Raw genomic sequence first — 22,181 nt, 5'->3', positions numbered from 1 at the left:
GGAGATGTCTAGGGAGAGAAGAGATGAGGGCGGGCTGTAGCATGTCAAGTGGAAGAGCCCTGGAGCCAGGGGGGACCTGAGTGTGGGTTTCCAGGGTGAGCGTGGGCTGAGGATTCCATACTGAGGGGATGTCAGAGGACTTGCTGAGAGAGGAAGCCAAGTTGGAAAAGGGAGGGTGGGCTTGTGTGGTGGGAGGCAAGTCCGAGGACGTGTGGGAGGGAGCAAGGCCGGTGAGCTGCAAGCCGGGGTCTGCTTTCATAAGCTAGATCTGCAGTTAGGAAAAGGAGCAGCAAACAAGAGTCCCAAAGAGAAAGGGCAGGAGAGGGTCCGTAGTCCCTTGAGTAAACAAAGGCCGGAGCAGAGTTGTGGCAGAAGAGGTGGGAGGGGGCATCTCAGTCCAATAGGCTAAATTGTGCAGGGAGCCGTCGGAGGAGCCCAAGGCAAGGATCAGAAAGAGAGCTGACCTGCTGGAGAGGAGCGAGTGGCAAGTGAGGAACTGGGAATGAGGGTGCTGTAGGGCACAGGGCAGGAGGAGGTGCCTGCAGGGGGCAGCCAGAGAGGTGGCCCCGGGGAGATCTGGGAATGGCATTGGGCAGCCAGCAGGTCAATACTGGCCTTCATCTGTACGGCCTGCTTGTTGCTCAGCAAATGTTTCTGTTAATGGGTTTTTCCTTCTCATGCTAGGGCCCCTCCCTAATTAGCAAACTTCTGCTTCATTCTGGATTTGAAGGGCCTGATGGGCTGAGGCAGTCATTCTGATTTGTCACACTGTGCCTGTGATGCAGACAGTCAACACTTTGTTGTGATTAAGTAAAATGCTTCAGTTAGCATATTTGTGGTTTGGCCCCAGCAGAGTGAAATCTTCCATCCCCAGTGTTGTAAATATGCAAGAGCTGGAAGTGTAAACTTGTGTTACAGCTGCAAGCTCAGTAACTATTGACTGCATTTTCAAGAGTTTGCTGGGCCACTCCTGAACTGAATGACTGCTTCAGGCTTCTGGAAACAGACATTCGTGGGTTCTAGTCTGACCTGATAGACGTAAAAATCTGAAACTGAAATTCAGTTGATTACTGATCTGAATATCGTCTGAGCCTCTTGTACCGAAGCCACATGATATATTTAGAGCAATAAATTTAGATATTCAAACATGACTGAGGTGTGTTAAGAGAGAAATTTTTCCTCTGTGTCAGGGAAGGAACGCACCATTGACCTTGAGGCTGGCCCCGGGGCGGCAGGGCGGGAATGCAGTTTGTTTCCTTGATAGCTATTGCCACAGTCAAATAACTCTTAACAACTTGCATGCTATCCTTCCACCAGCCCCCCTCACCTGTTGTTCTTGGTTGGTGTTGTCAGTGGTTCTAACCTTGCAGGTGCTAAGAATCTAGTGATGCGTGCTGCTCGTGAGGCTGATGAAAAGAAGTGTTTTTATTGTCCTCTGTGGACCCATGCCCAAACTGGTGCTTCTAGTTCACAAAGGTATGTAGATGCCCACTTGTGAATGGTAGTCACCTCCTTGGTAGAAGACTGGTAGAATTCCCTTTCAGGCATTTAATTTCTGAGAAGGCATCTCTTTAAAATGGCTTGCATGGTTTGCTGCTCTGACATAAGCTTCTCTCTGATTATGATCTGCATTGCATTCAACTGCCTGGCTTAGGCAATGCTACTAACATTTATTGGAAATCAGCTGGATCTGCTGCCGATGGCTGTTAGTGCAAGTGGGTGGAAATTGACTTTGCGACAGAAGGGCGAGTGTGGCTCAGAACAGTAGGATAACTGGGTGGCGGAGGATCTTTTTAAGCTGTCTGTTTTTAAACATACTAGCAATTGCTTCATGTGTTTGCAATGCCCAGTGCCCTTGTTCTGTCCAGCAATGCTGGTGTGGTAAGGTCATCTTGCTTCCTCAGCTGAAATAAAACTGCGGGCTTGTGGTTGAAGGTTTTTTACCGGGCTTATTTAGAGTAAGGCAGCGCAGTTGGGACTATCTGCTTTTAAATGGGTTGCATTTTTGTAATGAGCACTTCAGAACCAATCTTCCTTAAGAACAAGCTTGGTAATTTAAAGGGGGAAATTATGCTGTTTATGGTCTTTGAGCAATCTTGTACTTCACAACAGAGTGGGGTATCTTGAGCTTCATTTCTGTCTCTGAAAGCAGTTATCCGAGGCTGCTTTTACTGGGGAGGCTGCCAAAAAGATGACAAACGCTGATGCTGAAATGCGAGCACTTATCAAGGTAGCAGCGACTGCAGCTGTTGTCTTGGAAATAAACATTATACTGGGTCTTTCAGAAGTGCAGCTTTAATCTAATGGGCATTAGCTCTTTTTTTCTCAAGCAATTTTTAAAAGAAATTTCTTCAGAGGCTCAGAAAAATTGTTATTTTAGGCAGGTATTCTATGAATGCAAATGTTCAGTGTGCGAAGCTGATCTGCACATACAGGAGAATGTGAAGGAATCCTGTGGTAGTAAAATTGATCGTACAACTGAGCTGTTGAATACCATTTTTTGAATGCACATTTTTAAAAAATCCTTGAAAGTTGAATAGCTAGCACATCAGGGAGTTTCTAGTCCAGCCTCTTCCCTACTTGCTAGTCTTCTACTTGTGGGTATTTTTATTTTAATAAAGAATTATTTACATATTTCTTTTTTCCAATTGTATCTTTCTATGTTATGAGATGTTTTGTTTATGTTATGTTATGCTGACTTTGGGTCGCAAATAAAGAATTAAAATAATAATAATAATAATAATGCTAATAATGCTAAATGCTTTTTAAAAACCCACTTAAATATTCTCTATTCTTGAGGTGTGAAAAGAGCTGTGGTCCTGTGCAGGAATGAACATGTAGCCTGGCAGTGGACCATCCAATTGCCAGCAGTTGGAGAGTGAGATGAGGGAGGAAAGACATTGAGAACAGCAATAATACCTTGATAAGAACTGGATTGGTGGGGAGAAAATGCAACCCCAGCACAATGCAATAACCTGCCTTGGGAATACTTCTAGATGGAAAGGTGGAATAAAAATCAAATAAGCAAAAATGTGTCGTCCCTCCCAAAAGCCTGAAATTGTACAACCCATTCATCCATCTCATATGTTTGACCTAATTCGGCTGCAGGTCTGATATTTGTCCAATCGGGCGTTTTCAACCTGTTTTGCAGGTACCACAGCCCCCAGAGGTGGCTGCTCTGCACAGAAGTAGGCAGATTTCCTCAGTTGTCTGCAGTGAGGAAGAACCTTCTCCAGCTGCCTCCTGGTTTTTTCTCCCTCTGCTCTGCGCTCTCCCTTCCGAAACTGTACCTTTGAAAGGCTGGACTGTCATACAACCAGACATTCCCATTGGTGTACGTCGACAACCATCTCCATTATCATGGGATGGGGTTAGGCAGAGCAGTGTCATGTAGTCCCCATGGCAGCGAGACCAAGTATTAACTCCTTCCACTGGTTGGAAAGCACAGTTAGATCATTTGCATGGACAAGCTAGCCCTCTGTTATCAACTGAGCCTTGTGGCCGGAAATCCTTTAATGCAGGAGTTCTCAAACTTGGGTCCGCAGCTGTTCACAACTCCAATCTTCCCTATTCATTGTGGCTAAGGATGATGGGCGTTGTAGTCCATAGCTGGGAACCCAAGTTTGAGAACCCCTGATTTAATGAATGGAGATGCCAGTGATTGAATCTGAGATTTTATGTATGCAAAGCATGTGCTCTACTGCTGAGCTATGAGTGCTCCCCAAATATTGATTACATTTGTATTCTATTTGACCAACAAGCCTGGTGAGGCAGAAAAGAAAGTGACTTGCCCAGGGCAGTCTCTGGATTTTATGGCTTTGAAACTGGGTTTCCACATCCAAGCCCAATTCTTTAACCACCACGAATGCACCAAACAGGATTTTACAAATGTAAATCAGTCTATACATCACTGAACACGGAAGTGTGATACAGTGATGGAACTTGAATCAGGTCTTTTTTCTTTCTTTTTTTTAAGGCTCTTGACACTTGTAGAAGCCACTTGCTCATTGGGAGGGGCTTAATTTGCAGTAGTTTATGCAGCTACAGCTTCAGGCCCCTATACCATATTGCTCTTGCCGTGTACCTCTGCCTTTGCAAAAACCGTGAGAAGGTTTCATAGGAAGTTGCCTTATATTGAGTCAGACCATTGGTCCAGCTAGCTCAGATTTGTCTGCACTGATGGGCAGTGGCTCTCCAAGGTTTCAGGCAGGAGTATCTTCCAGCCCTACCTGGAGATGCTGCCAGGGAGTGAACCTGGGTCCTTCATGTAAGCATGCAGATGCTCTCCCACTGGGGAATATCTTACAATACTCATATGTAGTCACCCATCCTAATGTAAACCAAGATGTACGCTGCTTAGCAAAGGGGACCATTCATGCTCGCTACCACAAGACCAGCTCTCCTCCCTTTCCTGGCTGTGCTTCAGCTCAAACGATGAAGGAACCCAAATTTGGGCAAAGACCTTGTTTGTATAGGCTGCTTTTCTATGTGCTTCGCAGTTCAGGCTACTTATTCATGCAGAAGAGGCAGCAGGAAGATAATCCTGTGTTTCTGCAAGTGTTTTTATTCGGCTTTGTTCACCAAGTGGAGCTCTGGTGGACAAGGCCTCCTCCAATTTGGATGCATTGCCTTTGGCTTTATTTGCATGGGCAAGCTTCAGCAAAATTGGTTCGTTGGCTGGTTTCCATTACTTTTACATTTTTAGTTCTGTGGTTCTAGAGATGGCTGGCTGTCATGTCAGGGGTGCTGAGGCAGTAAGGGAGTTGATTAGAAGACTTCCAAAGTTTCTTCCAACTCTATAATTCTGTGATTTATTTCAGGGGTTAATTGATCAAGACAACCCTCTGCCATGTTCCAGGTTATGCCTTGAGGACCTGAAGATTCTGCCACCCTCTGAGGACTGCACAACTCCAGCCTCCAGCTGCTGTTGAACTACAGCTCCCATCATTCCCAGCCGTAGTGGCCAATAATCGTGTGTGTGTGTGTGTGTGTGTGTGTGTGTGTGTGTGTGTGTGTGTGTGTGATGGCAGTTGTAGACTAACATCTGCAGGAAGGCTGACATTGTGCAGCCCTCTTCTACAGGCAAGAAGCCACTGTGTGCGCCAAAGAGAATTGATCTAATTAACTTGATTTTGAGCCCAGAACTGGAAGAGGGGTGTGCTTTGCCCAGGGGGAATCATCCATGCAGAGGCAACAAGTTGAGGAGCTTCTAGGGTTAATTCTTTGGAATCCTTTCACAGGGGCTTGAGGATATGTTTGCCAGCATGTCCTGCTCAACGATCTCTTTGTGGAGAGCACTTAAGCTCTGCTAGGAAATTCTATAAATGCCTCAATAAAGGCTTAAGAGGTTAAACCCCCTCAATCAGAAGACTGGCACTATATATACCTTGGATGGGTTCGACCTCTCTTTAAGAAGGAAGGCAGTCCTTCCTTACTCTGGGAGGTGCGGCTGCTTGACCTTTGCCTCGCTTAGCTGGGCTTCCTCTCCTGGGCACTTTTGTACCTGTTTGTCGTCAGACCTGTCTTCCAGAGCAATCCCTCTTGATATCACACACCCTGCGTTCCAGCCCCTTGGCCGGCTGCAGGACTGAAGTTCACCCCAAGGTCTGGAGCCTTTGCCAAGGTCTGGAAAAAGATGTTTGTTTATCCTCAGCGAAGATGTCTCTGGCTTGGCAGCTTCCAGCCATCACCCTGCCAAGCCGGATTGTAGACTTCGATTGTCTGCATAACATGGCCTTTTTTGTGCTTTTCCTGGCCCCTTGCTTGGTTTGAAGCTCATTCTTAAAACGAAAAGCGATCTCATGATCCGATGGAGCTAATCTTCTTGAGCCCCAGACTGCAATGGATATTCTGCTTTCTACCTTTTGCCTGCATTTGACTTGTGGCAACTCATGAATAGGTTCCTCTTGCCTCTAGGGTGATCATACTAGTGTATTTGGTTACTCTGGTTTTTGCATCCTATTGCTTTTTTCTCTTAGCATTGGGGTTGGGTTCACATTTGGGGCATACCTCCAATTATCAGGATGTGTTCTTTGCATCCCCATTCTCTGTTAATTCTTTGTTCTCTCTTGCACATCAGCCTGCTTAGGCACATCAGCCTGCTTAGGCACAGCAGTCCAGGTTCTTCATAACATAAAAGCAGCCCTGTTGGACAATGTTCCCTCTAACAGGGATTCCCAGATCTTGTTGACTACAACTCCCAGAATCCCCACGCAAAAGCCATTGCAGCTGAGGAGTTGTAGTTAACAACATCTGGGAATCCCTGTTAGAGGGAACACCGCTCCTGGATCAGGCCCAAGCTTAACTAGTCCAGCATTTTGTTCCCCACAGTGGCCCACCAGATGCTTCTAGGATGTCCAAAACCAGATGAAGACATGTCCCCTCTTCTGCAAGTGGTATTCAAAGGCATCCTGATCCTGGAGATAGCTGGCTTTGGCTGCTGTATATTATGTCCACTTCCCTTTACTGACCTTCCTACTTAAGTGCATTGTGAATGGTTTTCAAATTTGCGGGCTCCCCTGGTGTTCTACAAATCCCATCATCCCTAGCCATATCAGCCAAAGGCCATTGTGGCTGGGGATGATTGGAGTTGTAGTCCAACAGGGGACTCGTGTTTGAGAACCCCTCTGCTCAGTGTTTTTTGCATTTCTGTTGAATTTTGGTTGGTAGGTTGGGTGGTTCTTCTCACACAACGTGGCAACAAACTAGTTTGCCACTGAGTGTAAATAAGAAGCTACAGTGAATCCTGTCTCTCACACAAGCAGTGTTCCTGCTAATTTTTTTCATCTGTGTGTGGAACAAGTTTTGTCCTGGATGGCAATATCAAGGTGGTATGAGTGCAAATATATTCATTGGGGCCTTCCTGATTCAGTCTAAGCAGGATCTAAAATTAATTGAGCAGACATCAAAAAACTTGTGTGTATACGCCTTAGAAGGAACACTGCACACAAGTGTTCCTGTATCACACGCCTCTGAATGCCTGTTTCTCACTGACTTAGGTTTTTAGATGTACACTTAACCCTGTACCTTAAATCTTAAAACAAATGTATGGCAAGGCCCTTCGAGAGAACAATGTTCAGTATCCACAGAAAAATGGTAGAAAACATACTGTCATAATAGTATCTTCACTGGAAAAATATGTCAGTGTCGGAGGTATCAGTTTCTCAGCACCTGGGCAGCTGTTCACCTGGCATGCCCTCCAGCCCTGTTATAACTTATTAGTAGCTCCCCCCACCTTAATATAGAAGTTGTTGGCATTTTGATGCCAAATATGTCACCAAATTTTGATGCCACTGCCGAAAGAGAGCAGGCGGTATATATAATATAAATAAATATACCATAAGTGGAGCCTAAAAGCACATACCAGAAAGCTGTTTGGTTTGTTCTGGGACGGAGTCTGGTGGATTAACAGGCTGCATTAATCTGCCATGTCTGAGATTCAGAAGGGAGGAAATCTTAAGGAAGCTAAAGTGTGGAGAAAGTGCTATTTAGGATCCTGTTTGATATACTGGTTTTGATTGTAGTTATGGGGCAGGCATTGGATGCTTTGAATCTGTCGAGTGTCTCCTTAGTCTCTTGATCACTGAATGCTGTTTCTGTCGTATTGTGATGTCACGAGACTTCGGAATTGTGTGGTTTTCCATTGTTATGGACACGCCAGCAGCTAAACACCTTCCTGTGAGATCATCTTGTGCTCCAGCTAGATTATCTGGTGCCCCCACCAGCACCTTGCCATCCTCCAGGGCTTTTCCATCTTGCCCCTTGGAGAGCTGGGTGGGGGCTTGGTGATTGTGAGTGAGCGGAGGCCTGTCTGGGGCAGCAAGTTCCATCTGTGCGGCCCAGCTGGGTAGCTCTGCTCCCAGAAGGAGCAACAAGCTAGCAGGAGCTTTCCCCAGAACTGGAAGGGGTGGGGGCGTTTCCCCAGGGGTCGACCTACAGGTGAGTGGCTGTGAGTGAGGTCTTGTCTTTGGGGTGTAGCAAGGGCACCTGATCCTTTCCAGAGGTTGAGGGTAATCTCTGGTGTGAGGGGGACAGTCTTCCTTTTTACAGGAAGGGGGTGGTTGTAGCATGTGTTTGAGTGCTTCAGCTTGCCTCCCCTTCTGGTAGTGGTGAGGGCACAGCTGAGGGGTCTTTTATGTGGGCTGGGGTTCTAGCCTTGGGTCAGGTCTTGACAAATTTTCTTTCGCTCTAAGAACCAACCCAAATATTTAGGAGCCAGACTGCCCTCTGCTTCACAGCGGGTGGGCAGACTCACTGCTTGCCCTCAGCAACACCCTTCACTCCATGGGGAGCCAGATATCACTGGCCTCCAGCAAACCCCCCCCCTCATTGGCCCCACCTTGTGTGCTCACTCCTCCTGGAGCCATCTCCACCTTAAATTTCTAGGCACCATGGCAAGCTGGTGCCTGGGAACAGTCAAGCTTTGCCCTGTGTGTGGTTTCCTTGCCATGTCGTTGGTACTCTGGTGTCTTCCTCTGTTTGGACTCTGGGCATTTTCCTTCTAGCATGGAGTGGTTAAGCTTTAGTTTATGGAGTGAGATTGGCTTTGCAGTTGGTGTGTGTTTGCATAGAAGTAATGGGGAGGGGACAGGGGGCACTATAACTAAGGCCAGAAGGAGATATGGTGATGGGATTTGGCCAGGCTAGCATAGGAGAGAGAGAAGTTGTCATCTCATGGCTATCCCTCCTTCCAGGCACCACCCCAACCCTAGGAACATAGGAAGCTGCCTTATACCGAGTCAGACCATTGGTCTATCTAGCTCAGTATTGTCTGCCCAGACCTTCTGGACTTTGAGCCCTGTGGTTTGAAGGTGCTGCTGCTGAATGCCAGATGGGCAACATTAGCATCACTGCCATACAGCATTTGATCCTGGATGAGTGGGCCAATCTGTCTCATTGGGACTTGGTTGGACATGCTGGGGAGGGCATGGTTTACTCTCCCACCCCAGTTTTGACATAGTGCACCAGCCCTCACCCCCACCACCACAGGGAGGGGAGGAAGAATTGCAATTGCCTGCTGTGAATACACCCCCTTTAGCAGGTGGGATGGAGAAGTGACCTGGGCCACTGACACGACCACTCCTAAGTGTCCTCTTCCCAGCTGCAGAACTAGAATGGATCCTTGAGTTTCCAGAGCTTCTGGCGATGAAGTGGCTGGGAAGATGACAAGTATGACAGTGGAGGAGAACTTGCACCAGGGCCCACCAAATCCAGAGTCCATCTTTGGACCTGCTCTGTGGCATTGATGGCAGCAAAGCATTCATATTTTTTGCTGCCATTGCATCTGCAGACAGTGTCCAGTGAAGTTTTTTAGGGTGGCCTGTCTATTTATTCAAGTGGCATTTCTGTAGTGGCCAATTTACAAGGTGCTTTGCAGGTAAAATTGCTTGCATCTAGCTTGTCTTGGGATACCACATTGTCAGTTTCCAGTGATGCATTTCTGGCACCTGCTTCTCCAGTAGAATGTACAACTTCTCCTTGAGAATGTACGACTGTCCATGAACATGCTTGAGTGCTGAGAGTTGCTGGGGGGAGAAGATTGGCTGAATGAGGAGAGGTTAGTGCATCTTTGCCACAGGCCAGTGTGGTGTAGTGGTTAGAGGGTTGGACTAGGACCAGAGGAGACCAGAGTTCAAATCCTCATTAAGGCAGGAAACTCACTGGGTGATTCTAGGCCAGTAACTTCTCTCTAACCCACCTCACAGAACTGTTGTAAGGATCAAAATAACTATGTACACTGCTCTAGGCTCTTTGGAGGAAGAGCAGGATATAAATGTAATAACATGAATTCTGTTTGAAACTGGTGAGGATTCACCCTCTGCTGAAAAAGCCCCACCACAAATGCATTGATGCATGTGACAATTACTGGCCAGTCTAACTTCATAGGAACATAGGAAACTGCCATATACTGAGTCAGACCATTGGTCTATCTAGCTCAGTATTGTCTTCACAGACTGGCAGCGGCTTCTCCAAGGTTGCAGGCAGGATCTCTCTCAGCCCTATCTTGGAGAAGCCAGGGAGGGAACTTGAAACCTTCTGCTCTTCCCATAGTGACTTCATCCCCTGAGGGGAATATCTTGCAGTGCTCACACTTCTCGTCTCCCATTCATATGCAACCAGGGCAGACCCTGCTTAGCTATGGGGACAAGTCATGTTTGCTATCACAAGACTAGCTCTCCTCTCCTGCTCTAGGTTCCTGTTTCTGGGTAAGGAGTTCAAACATGGGGTGGCAACCCAGCTCCAGGGGCACCTGGGCAAAACAGAAAAGCCAAACCATCTGACTTTTGACACCATTTTGGGTCTGAAATTGCTTTAGTTGCTCTAGTTGATGACTTATGTTGGGAACTGGACAGAGGGAGTTACACAGAATCATAGGAAGTTGCCTTATACCAAGTCAGACCATTGGTCCATCTAGCTCAATGGTCTACACCAGGGCTGCTCAACCTTGGCCCTTCTGCAGATGTTGGCCTACAACTCCCATAATCCCTGGCTTTTGGCCACTGTGGCTGTGAATTATGGAAATTATAATCCAAAAACAGATGGTGGGGGGGCTAAATTGAGCAGGCCTGGTCTACCCTGGATGACAGCAACTCTCTGGGGTTTCTGGCAATAGTCTTTCTCAGACCTACCTGTTGGCTGTTCTGGACCTCTTAACAGCTTTTGATACCATTGAAACCTGGATCACCCAACAGAGGCAGGATTCATAGCATAGTTTTGCAGCCCTTCCTATAGGGGTGTTTCCAGAAGGTAGTGCTGGGGGACACCTGTTCGGCACCTTGGCCTTTGACCTATGGGGAAGAAGGGCCCTTTCTCAAGTTGCTGCCACTCTTTGGTACTCCCTCTTGTGAAATATGTAATGTTTCCTCTTTGCAGCATTTTAAGTGCAGTCTGAAGACCTTCTGTTTTCCAGCTAGCCTTTGGATGAAGGTGAGCCCTAGGGAACATAGGAACTTGGGAAGCTGCCATATACTGAGTCAGACCATTGGTCCATCTAGCTCAGTATAGTCTACAGAGACTGATAGTGGCTTCTTCAAGATTTCAGGCAAGAGTGTCTATCAGCTATCTTGGAAATGCCAGGGAGGAAACGTGGAACCTTCTTCATGCGAGCATGCAGGTGCTCTTCCCAAAGTGGCCCCATCCCCTAAGGTGAATATCATAGTGCTCACATGTAGTCTCTCATTCAAATGCAACTAGGATGGACCCTGCTTAGCAAAGGGGACAGTTCATGCTTGCTACCACAAGACCAGTTCTCCTCCCCTTTTAAAGTTTCTGCGAATGTTTATTTCTGTGCCTCTGTTTTAATATCTGGCATTTTCTGGTTTTTGAGCACGTTTTACTGTTTTTATTTATTTTTTATATGGAACTTTGTAGGGATGTGCAGAACGTTCCAAAGGTGAAACGTTTTGACTCGAAATGGGCCATTTTGAGCTCAAAACAGAACACCCTTTAAATAAAGGGCCTTTTCTGAGCATGGAGCAGAACAACCCTGCTTTGATTGAAACCTTTCGATGTTTTGAGTGCCATTTTGGAGACCCATTTTTCCCTTGGCTGATTGGTTTTTTTTTTTGGCACTGGCTTCTGCTTGACTTGTGATCTCCTTGCTTCTTGGTTGGCTTGTTATCATACAAATCAAGTGTTGTCATGGGCAATTGTGCCCACATTGGTTGGGAGGAGGGAGGGGAAGCCCAAAAGGAGGGAATCTCAAAATGTATTCAAAGGAACTGGGAGGCAGAGAGTGCCCTTATACTGTGCCTCTCTTGAAGAAGGGGATACATCCAGACTGGAGAGGAGGAAGGAATCAAGGAAGATTTGATTTTGTGGGTTTCCCCCCCAGCACTGAGTTTAATATGCTGTGGTGCTGCTGCTATAACTATCTGGTTTTGCGGGATTTCAGATTGACAAAGTCAGAACTTGGGTGCCTGCTTTCCTTGAGTTGTGGTGTGTTTTGTTTGAGATAGTGTTGTGGTGAGAAATGGACACAATAGCAGATGTGTGTGTTTCTTTTTGTTTCTTGATTATTGCTGTGACCAGCTCTGTGTCTGTCCTTGAGACTAACTTATGCTTCACTCACTGGTCTGGTCTGCATTTTGCATTGCATGTAGGGATGTATGAACCTGCTCAGCCTCAAACTGGCATGGTTCAAGGCCTTGAGCTGACCCCCTGAGCTGGTTTGGGCCCAGTTCAGGGATGCTAGGGACATTAATTTCGGGGTAGGTGGACTTACCGCAGGCTTAGGGGTGCTGCTGCAGCTGTGGGGGAGACTCCAGCAGTTCTCCGGTCTGCCCCCTGGACACAGATGCACACACACCCCAAGGTTGCGGACACCCTCAGCAGTGGTAAGTCCACATCCCCCCCCCCAAAAAAATTAATGTCCCTATCACTCCTGAACTGGGCCCAAATGGAGCTGGGCCCCTCATTCAGGAGTGCCAAAACCAAACATGCCAGGTCCAGTTCAAACTGGGCAAACTGGTTTTATGCACATTCCTAATTGCAAGGTGTACTCAGTCAAAATGTGGCTGAAGTTGCTTCAGTTGGGCTTATGGATATGCTTGCTTCTAAGGGTGCTGCTATTGCAATGCTAGTAAGTGAAGTGATGAGTCATAATTATGTGTAAGAAAGCAACTTGTGCCAGTGGTACTGCAGCACAGGCACTGTGGCTGGCAGTAGATTCTGGGTCAGTGGTTCTTCTTGGGCCATTTTTGGACTGTTTGAAATATTTGTTCTGGGGGTTTGGGGAGAAAGGTTAACATTTTAAAATTGCCCACTTGCCCATTTCTTGTCGGTTGGGTGATAGGTAGCACCCATCCTGCCCAACTGCACAATCCACTTCGGAGTCCCTAGGAGCTATCCATGAGGATCAATGGGGTGTTTTGAGTTTCCCCATTGATCCCTATGGCCGAAACACTCAAAGTTTAGAGGGTTTTTTGAAACAGTAGGCTCAACTGCTGCTTCCAGCGAAATGGTTTGGCTGTTTGTGTGTTTCGAGCTCAAAATAGAAAGCTATATCTGTTTCATGCACATCCCTAGAACTTTGTATGCTTCCATGAGACTGAGAAATAGATGGGTTAAATAAAGCTAAAATCTGTGCAGGTTGCAGTGGGAAGATGTTTTGGGAGCTGGGTGTGGTGTTCTCAGATGAATGAGCACAGTGGAATTTCAGCTTAAGCATGCTTCATTGCAGACACTGAGGAATGCCTGTTGGAAGCAGCAGAGCTCCGCTACCACAGCACACCTGCAGAACCGCCCATTGAAACTATGTTCAGGCTAGGAGCAATCTGCTTAATCCAGCCCTGCTTTGACTTAATCCTGGGTCTGGGGTTTGCCGCCTCTGTCGAAACTGCCAGATGTATTTTGCAAGCAAGCCTGATTAGATTTGAACTGGCTTAATTGCATTGCCTTGCAATGCTTGTCTCCTTCCATACGCTCCTTCCCACATCATATGTTACAAGCCCGTGCATATTTGAAATTCCATCCTCTTAAGTGTGCCAATTGCAAATCCAGGGAATTAACAAGACCTATTTTGTTAGGGCCAGGCAAAGATGTGGTTGGGCCATCAAGGCCCCTTCCAACTCTAACCTTCTATGATTCTATGGTTCTAATTTGCAGCAGTGTTCCCTGTAACAGGGATTCCCAGATGTTGTTGTTTACAACCCCATCATCCCCAGCCAAAGGTCATTGCAGCTAGGGATGATGGGTGGTGTATTCAGCAACCTACAGGGAATGCTGATTGGCAGCAGCACCAGTCCAGACTGTGTGTGTGTCTGTGTGTCTGTGTATTTTAACCCTTGTATCTAATCTTTCTGCCAAAAAAGGCACCTAACAGCAATAACACATGCATAAAACAATTTAAAATCAGAAATTGAAATTAAAATGACCAAGCTAAAAACTATCAGAAATATATGTTTGGGTGACAGCCAGCCACTCACTAGTGGACACATTTTCCTGGTAGATCTTATGACAATTTGATTACTAGGGTGTATGATGGCTCCATAGCAGTTTCAATGTGGACATGGTCTATTGATGGTTCAGCCAGTGAAGAATGCTGCACACTTCTGAAAGTATTGTACTGATATAGTCTAATCAACGGATATAGCTTAAATATCAGTCCATTGCCTAATTGTTGGGGAAGAGTTTCAGACTAAGTCTTTAACAGTTACGGCAGGAGTTCTCAAACCTGAGTCCCCCGATGTTGTTGGACTACAACTCCCATTATCCCCAGACACAAAGGCCATTGAGGCTGGAGGTGATGGGAGCTGTAGTCCAACAGCATCTGGGGACCCAGTTTTGAAAGCCCCTGAGTTAAGGAGAAGCTAGTCTATGCGGAACTATTAATTCCGCATAGAAGGAAATATTGATCTATTCCTCTTCTTATGGGGGCTTGTACAAGAATTATTCCAGTGGATCATACCTGTAATTCTCATTTACAGAACTGTAAACTAATGGGATAGCAAAAAAGCCAGGTCAGTGAGGGTCTATGTTAAACATATACGGTATATGAAGTGGATTTATTAAAGGAAGCTGAGGCAGTAATTGCTGCCTTCGTCCCAGCAAATAAGTGTTACCCTTACATTTCTAGGAGCTGATCACATTGATTGGGTGCTTGCACTCCATGCCTGTAGAAAACTAGACTGTTGGGGAGAAAGGTTTTAGCCTAGCCCTTGGTGCATTCAGGGAGGGACCTTTTATAGGTACTTCCCTGCACATAGCATTGAAAGTCCCCTACCTGCAATCTGAAATAGTGCATTCAGAATATGGCTGTTCCTTATGCTTTTGTTGAAGAAGCAACTTAACTGTACGTAATCCAGAAAGCATAATGCCTTGACTTGCCTGAACAGAGGCCACATAAATGTTGGTCGAAAACCTTGGGTGACCGTTTGCTTTACTTTGTTCCCTACTAGCGCTAATTAAGGTTTTAGTATGAACAGCAATTCTTGGCACAGCTCAGAACATCAGGTGTAGCCCTTGCCAAGAGGGATTATAGTGTACGCACAGGCTGGTCCCCTTGTTCCATAATTTACACAAACTCTGATCCTAGGTTGTATTCGCTAGAGACTTGCAAGCTCTCTGTTGGTTAAAACGTGTGGTCAACAAGCATTGACTGCTAAATCCTCGAATGCAATGCACCAGTCTACCATGTAACCAGCATTCACTGCACTGTGAGGCTGGCCTTGCACGGCACTCTGGTGGGAACTCAGTTGAAAGGAAGAGAGGCTGGAGAGGCTGTGTCTGCCAGCCTCAGGTTACGTCTTCTGGATTTAGTTGCAGTTTAAATCCTGGGATGGTTATGTCATAGCCGTAGTTGCCTGCTTTGTAATTAGCATGTGATAATGGCTTCCCTAGAGGCTACCAACTTGCACCCCATTCTGAGCACTCAACAGAGGCCTACAGTCAAAGATTCAGTAGGTAATCCTAATCTTAGATAAGCCCTATCCACCCCCCAGCACAGTACTTCCAGTGACTGTTGCTGGTGTCAATCTTATGTTTCTTTTTAGACTGTGAGCCCTCTGGGGACAAGGAGCCATCTTATTTATTTATTATTCTCTGTGTAAACCACCTTGAGACATTTTTGGAAGGGTGGTATAGAAATTGAATTATTATTTATTATTTTTATTTTACACAGTCAGACAGGTGTTATTGACTGGTTTGTTTGATCCAGACATCGAGTCCTTCCCAAGGACCTAGGATGCCAGAATTTTATTGTCAATTGTTATAGATATCGTCGCAGAATATAGGCTGTTCCCAGTAAAGCTGCTTTTTGTAATTGGCTGATGGTGATTTCTGTGGCCCCTATGGCGTTGAGGTGCTCTTCAAGGTCTTTTGGAACTGCACCCAGGGCGCCAATTACGACTGGGATTATTTGGGTCTTTTTCTGCCACAGCCTTTCAATTTCAATTTGTAGATCTTTGTATTTGGTGATTTTTTCTATTTCTCTTTCTTCTATTCTGCTATCCTCTGGTATTGCTATGTGGATTATTTTGACTTGTTTTTCTTTCTTCTTCTTCTTCTTCTTCTTCTTCTTCTTCTTCTTCTTCTTCTTCTTCTTCTTCTTCTTCTTCTTCTTCTTATTTCACATCCAGCAAACTTGCAGTTCCCTCGCACCTGCATGGCTGAGCGTGCAGCCTTCCTGGTTCTCCCTTGCAGCTTGCCTTCCCCTTTCAGGCTCCTCCTTCTGGCCTGTTCCTTTTGCCCCCCTTCCTTTGGAATGCCCCCTCTTCCAAACGTGCTTTCTTCAGTTCCCTGCCTTCCTAGGCCTTCTGCTTGACTTGCTTCTCTCTAGGATCTGAGCACTGTGGTAGCCAGGTTCCAGCTGCTGCTCCCTTTGTGGCTGTTGATGATTCAGCTAAACCCTGCTAGAGGCTTCACAGCCTCCAGCACAATAGATCTGGGGGTGCCTTTTGCCAGAAGGGTGTTGAGACTTGGCCAGAATTACCTTTGGGCTTGCAGTAAGCTGCATTACAATGAAGCAGCCTCATGCTGGACATCTTGAAGGAAGCACCAATAGGAAGGTTGAATGGCTTCCAGTAAAGATTCTGGCTCAGCCTTTGGAGAATTTTCTCCTGGGAACAGGAGCACATCCACCGAGCTACGTCTCCCGATTCTGCCAGCAAATGGATATTAAAATTCCATAGGCAGTAACTGAAGAACATTAGTATACAGTATTCAGAAAACCATGCATTTAAATTGTTTCAGTATATGGGGTGGAGGAAGTCTTAAATAAAACCTTTTTAAAATCGAAGCGTAGATTAAACTCAAAATGGGATCTTCAGTTCCTAGTCAAGTAGAGAAAACAGGAAAGTCTGCATATATGAGGATATGCTGCCTGAGGGGCTTCTTAATGGGGTGCCCATTGCGTAGTTTATGACATACTCCATGCGAGAGTTCCACTGCCTTCAAAGCATGGCAAGCCCAACTGCCTGGAACTGGTGGGCAGGGGGTGGGGTGGGGATAAGGCGTCAACCCAACAGTTGCACGCCAAAAACCTTGGAAGCCCCAGGCCCAAAACAGCTCATCTCAGCAGCACCAGGGCCGGACTGGGGGCACTGAGAGGGCGCCGGAATGTATGTGGGGAGGGCACCAGGTTTTGAGCAGAATAGGTCATTAAGGGTGGGAGTTGGGGCGCAGGGATGCCGCATGGGTGGGGCGCACCAGGAATATGCCCTGTTGCCCTGTGGGCCAGTCTGAGCCTGAGCAGCACCCGCCTCAAACTGCAAGCTGGAGAGGAGGGCTCGGATGTTCTCATGCAAAGCTTCCAAGCACCTCAGAAGTGCAGCTCCCCACTTTCAGGAACGATCTCCCCACTTTCCAAGCTTGGAACTGGGGAGGGGAGCAAGTGATTTTTGTGTGACCTTGCTCTGATTTTTGAAGGTGCAGCACAAGGTCAGGGTAAGACCCCACCCCTGAGTGAGTGGCAATATAAGAAAAATCCTGCTGGAACAGGCCAACATGGGTCATCCAGTCTAGCTTCCTGCCTCACACAGTGGCCAGCTAGGTGCACTTGGGAAGCCTGCAAGTGGGGAGAAGAGAGCATGTGCCCTTTCCCTTGGTGCTTCTTAGCACCTGGTGTTCACCACTGATCCTCATGGAGATATATACAGCTAGCTGCCAAGGCTAGCAACTCTTTATAGCCCTATCCTCCATGAATTTGTCTAATCTCCTTTTAAAGCCATCTAGATCAGCAAGTTTGTGAAAATTAGCTTTTTGGTTGGCTACCAAAGAGTCTTTTGTAAAGCCCTGTTCTTAAAGTGAATGTGTCTTGCACACTTCATCCACAAATGTGTTCATAAGTGTCCCTCTGCTCTCTGTCGAGCATGACCAGACTTAGCTTGGAGCTAATGGGTGGATGGAGGATTGCCCCTGATCTTGTGTTTGGAGCTGCTCCAGGCACCTCCAAAACTCCTTTGACATCAGAGGCAAGACCCTATCCCTTCTCCAAGTTTATTTTTTTTATATATTTATATACTGCTGTTCATAGAATTGTCCCAAGTCAGGGGAGGGACAGAGTCATGGAACACCCAGATCTTGTCTGGCTTTGATAGCAGGCCAGCATATATTCATACAGTTGGAGGGCAAGTCTCTGTGAAACAAAGTCTCAGATGCAGTGAATGTCAAAAAAACAAGGAGAAGAAGAAAGCATTTAAACATTTATACAGCCCTCCAGTGCAGCAGATCAAGTTGTACTGTTGCCGATGAAGTAAAAACTGGAGTCCCTGGCTAGGGTCTCTGTTAACTTGTCTCTCTTTGCCTAAAAGGGAATGGTTATGTTTTCATAGCTGAATATGACACCACTGTTTTGCTGACCCTGAATATTTTCTCTCTTCAGCTGGCCAGCACTGCTGCAAGCACTGCTGGCTGGCTGGTTTTTTTTTTTTTTTAAAGAAAGCAAACCTTCAAAACAAGTCCATTATCACCTTGAAGTGCCAAATGTTTGGAGGGGGAGAGTGTTCTATCAATTTTTTTTTAAAAAAAAAATCCTCACCAAGATAATCTGTACACATACTGCTTCCCCCTCTCCCCACCCCACCCCCAATTTTTGCCCCTTGAATCTACCTGGCTCGTTTTTGAGAAAGAAGTGCTTTGGTCACTTGCTTCCATATTCCAGAACAATGAAACCGACCACTCTGCCAGGAAATTTCCTGAAAACTCCGATCTGGTTGCATGGCTTGCTGTAGCATTTTTCTTTTGCGTACGTCTGTATTTGCTGCAGAAAATATTTGCCTGAAAAAAGTCCCAGGTAGGAAATAGTTGGCAGTAAGTGATTCTAGGGCAGTGAGTGCCAGAGATGTGTGAAGACAAGTTTGAGTCCCACTGCTTCCATTTCTTTGCAACATTTTATTTTATTTATTTATTATTAAATTTGTATACCACCTTTCATTAAAATAATCCCAAGGCAGTTTACACAAAAATTAAAAATGACTATTAAAATAACACAATTAAATTTTTAAGCTAAAATATAAAACAAATCTGACTAAAAAGATTTAAAATACAAGCATAAGTACTGTACAAAATACAAAGAAGCAGCAGTAGAGACAATCTTATAAAAGCTTGGGTAAAAAGCAAAGATTTAACACGCTTTCTAAAAACTGTGATGGAGACTGAGGAGCAAATTTATTTATTTTTCATTTGAGTCTGGGGGCAGCAACAGAGAAGGCTCTTGTGCACAACAGTGTGCACAACAGCTGAACCTCCTTCATTGTCTGCACCCGGAGCAGAGCCCCCTCAGATTTTGTGACCCATGTGTAGAGTTGAGAAAAAGGCTAGCGACACCGCCTAAACTTCCAGCTCTAAATTGCAAGCAGCCATTGACCATGATCTGTGTATGAGGAGAACTTTACTGCCTGTTCTCTCTGGCACAAGCCCTTTGTACCTAGAATTAGTCCAGGTTCAGTGTATTCTTGATCATTTGTTAAGAATGTGTTGGGCCTGGACCCTCTTGGTCCTGTGATGCTCCCAACCTGGGGAAAGTCTGAATTGCATCTAGGGTGATGTGGGATAGAAACCCATATCAGCATCTCTACATTCCCAGTTTCTGCTCCCCTCTTTTGTTCTCTTATATTCCAGGCATGCTGGAGGAGCAGAAAGGGCAGCACTGGAGGGTTGTCTTGCAAAAGTGGAGATGCCATGGCCCATGGATTTTTGACAACAGTGTTCCTGATGCTATTAAGAAAACCCTGTCGCAGCAAATACTTGATTCCTGTGTCATCTTTGGGCATTGCAGGGCTTGGCTGCTTTTCAGTAATGTGCTTTCGCCATGACTTCATATTTACTAATGAAGACACAGCTATATGTGTGTATTGGTTATTGACATTGATAGTCCCAGATGAGTGACTCAACAGCCTGAATTGTTGCTCCTTGCCTGAGATATAGAGGATTTTTTTCCCCCAGTTTGTGACTTCCCCCCAGCTCCTTATCTTAATAATGTGGCATTTTCTCCAGAAAAAATGCTGGATTGCTGCACAAGCATACACTTTTCTTTGTAACAGCTGGATGCAGAATGTTTTGGAGCAAACCAGGGCAGAGAAAGCTCACCTCTGCACTCTGCCAGCAGACAAGAGCTGGAGCAAGGGGTAACCTAGTGCTACTGGGCCCCTGAAGTGTGCCATCAAGTCGATTTTGACTCCTGGTGCCCCCAGAGCCCTGTGGTTTTCTTTTGTAGAATACAAGAGGGGTTTACCATTGCCTCCTCCCGCGTAGTATGAGATGATGCCTTTCAGCATCTTCCTATATCGCTGCTGCCCAGTATAGTACCAGCGAGGATTTCAACCGGCAACCTTCTGTTTGTTAGTCAAGCATTTCCTCGCTGTGCCACTTAAGGTGGTACTCGGTCCCTAGATGGCTTGAATTTAGTCCCCAACTCTTCCTTCATGCTTCAGAAGAAAGCCATCCTGGAACTGGAGCTCTGCACCCTTGACCACCTACCTCTTTGAATGGGAGGAGAAATCTTATGGTGTTGAAGGCCCTGGCAAGGTCTTCTCTCTGCCTTGCATTTATTCTTTTATATCTGGGCAGACTTTAGTTTATAACTGGTAGCTGGGAAATTGTCAATGGCAACTGTGGGAGATCTCATCTAGCTCATAGCTGCATCTAGTTTATATTGTTACCAAACAAAACTGCGAACAGACAATTCTGTGGTTGCTTGGCGCTTGTAAGGAACTATGGTGACTCTGGAGGCTGAGGAGTAGAACTACAGAGAAATGGCAGTGAGAGCATCCATCCCTGCCTATGTTCCTCTCTCAAGCTCTGGGCAGATGGAGGCTGTAGAAATCCTGTTTCTAAAGTGCTTTCAAATGAAAGGGTAGTACCAAGACAGGTCCTGCCTGAAACATCCAAACTAAAGTAACCATAAAAGGAGAAAGCGTGGGGCACATTAGAATGAGGAGGGTCAACTCGTGTGTAAGAGTGTGGGATCAGTTGAGGGGCTTGACCAATGAAGGTCAGTGTCCCTCGAGTTGTAGATACCATAACAGTAGACCTATCTATAAAAAACCCACATTTTTAGTTGACAGAATCAAGAGTTTAAGTGTCTGAAAGGTGACTGTTGCAAACTCTTAAATGCTGGCTTTCCCCCACCACGTGCCTGAGCAGCTTTAGCCCTGGACAGCTTCTTCCCTATCTCATCTTGTGACCATTTGGGGCAGGGTGTTTAGTCAATGAGGGTGCATGCCAAGGAGGTCTGTCTGCAGTGCCTCCTGAATGGCCCTCCCTTCTTGAAAGATTCAAGTTCTACAAAGCCCAACTATATCCCAAAGGCAATGTAAGATCACTGATTAATGGGGAGCTGACCAATAGTTTGGTAGAACTCTTTTTGTTCTACCTGCTCTCAGATGTCGCCTACTGTGAGCCTTCTGGATAGGGCAGAATACAAATTTAAATTGGGTCTCTTTCATTCCTGGCCCCGACAATGAAGCCATTCCTAGCGTTGACCAGACTGGGATCATGGCAAGAAACCTGCTCCCCCGCCCCGCCCCGCCCCGCCCCCAGTAGTATGATTACTTCTATGCCCTAAAGCTACATAGCATTCCGAAATGCTAGAAGAGAGCTATTTAATTCAAGGAGCGAAAAACGTTTATAATGGAAAGAGAGCAACTTATTCAGCAGGAAGAGCTATATAGAAATGCTTTAGGAATTAGGAGGCTGCTTATTATAGTTGCATGTAACTGATACAGCTAGCATGTTTTCCTGAAAATGATGGCTGCCAAGCTGCATTTGACGGGCATGTTTGTGCTCTGCTATTTTATTTTATTTTATTTTTTAAACCCTTTCAGTCCCTGTTTGCCTCTCAGATGACACATACATCTTGTGTTCAGTGCTTCCTCCTCTTCTGTGGAGTTCTCCAGGGTTTCTTAACCTTGGGCCCCCAGATGTTGTTGGACTACAACTCCCAGAATCCCTAGACATGGCCTTTGTTGCTGGGGATTCTGGGAGTTGTAGTCCAACAACATCTGGGGGCCCAAGGTTAAGAAACCCTGCTCCATGCCACTTCCCTCCAGATGGAGAGGTAAAATAGTAGTTCCTTGCACCAGAGTAGCATGTGATGATTCCAGTTAACCTACAAACCTCTTCAGGAGGCTCTGATGTCAAGACTTCTCCTAATTGCTGATCTCAATGAGATATTTCAGCACAGTTGCTCCGTTCTCACTTCTCTTTGCAAAAAAGAAAAAAGAAAAATGCAGCTTAAGCAAGTT

General features: G+C 46.0%; 1 protein-coding gene across 7 annotated transcripts in view; it reads left to right on the top strand.

Annotated features, from left to right (window-relative positions):
* SLC45A4 (solute carrier family 45 member 4) overlaps positions 1–22,181 on the top strand; it is a 204,481-nt gene that overhangs the window by 69,631 nt on the left and 112,669 nt on the right. For 2 of the 7 annotated variants that reach the window (XM_053243753.1, XM_053243754.1), the window contains exon 1: positions 7,663–7,938. The exons of 4 other annotated variants lie outside the window; for them this stretch is intronic. The gene's annotated coding sequence lies outside the window, so the exon portion shown is untranslated. Of the gene's footprint in view, positions 1–1,375; positions 1,477–7,662; positions 7,939–22,181 lie in introns of those variants that run through there. One more of the 7 variants, XM_053243756.1, reaches the window with a different exon arrangement.

The sequence above is a fragment of the Hemicordylus capensis genome, chromosome 4 (assembly GCF_027244095.1).
Source record: "Hemicordylus capensis ecotype Gifberg chromosome 4, rHemCap1.1.pri, whole genome shotgun sequence".
Lineage (NCBI taxonomy): Eukaryota > Metazoa > Chordata > Lepidosauria > Squamata > Cordylidae > Hemicordylus > Hemicordylus capensis.
This window is presented reverse-complemented; position numbering and strand designations above follow the sequence as displayed.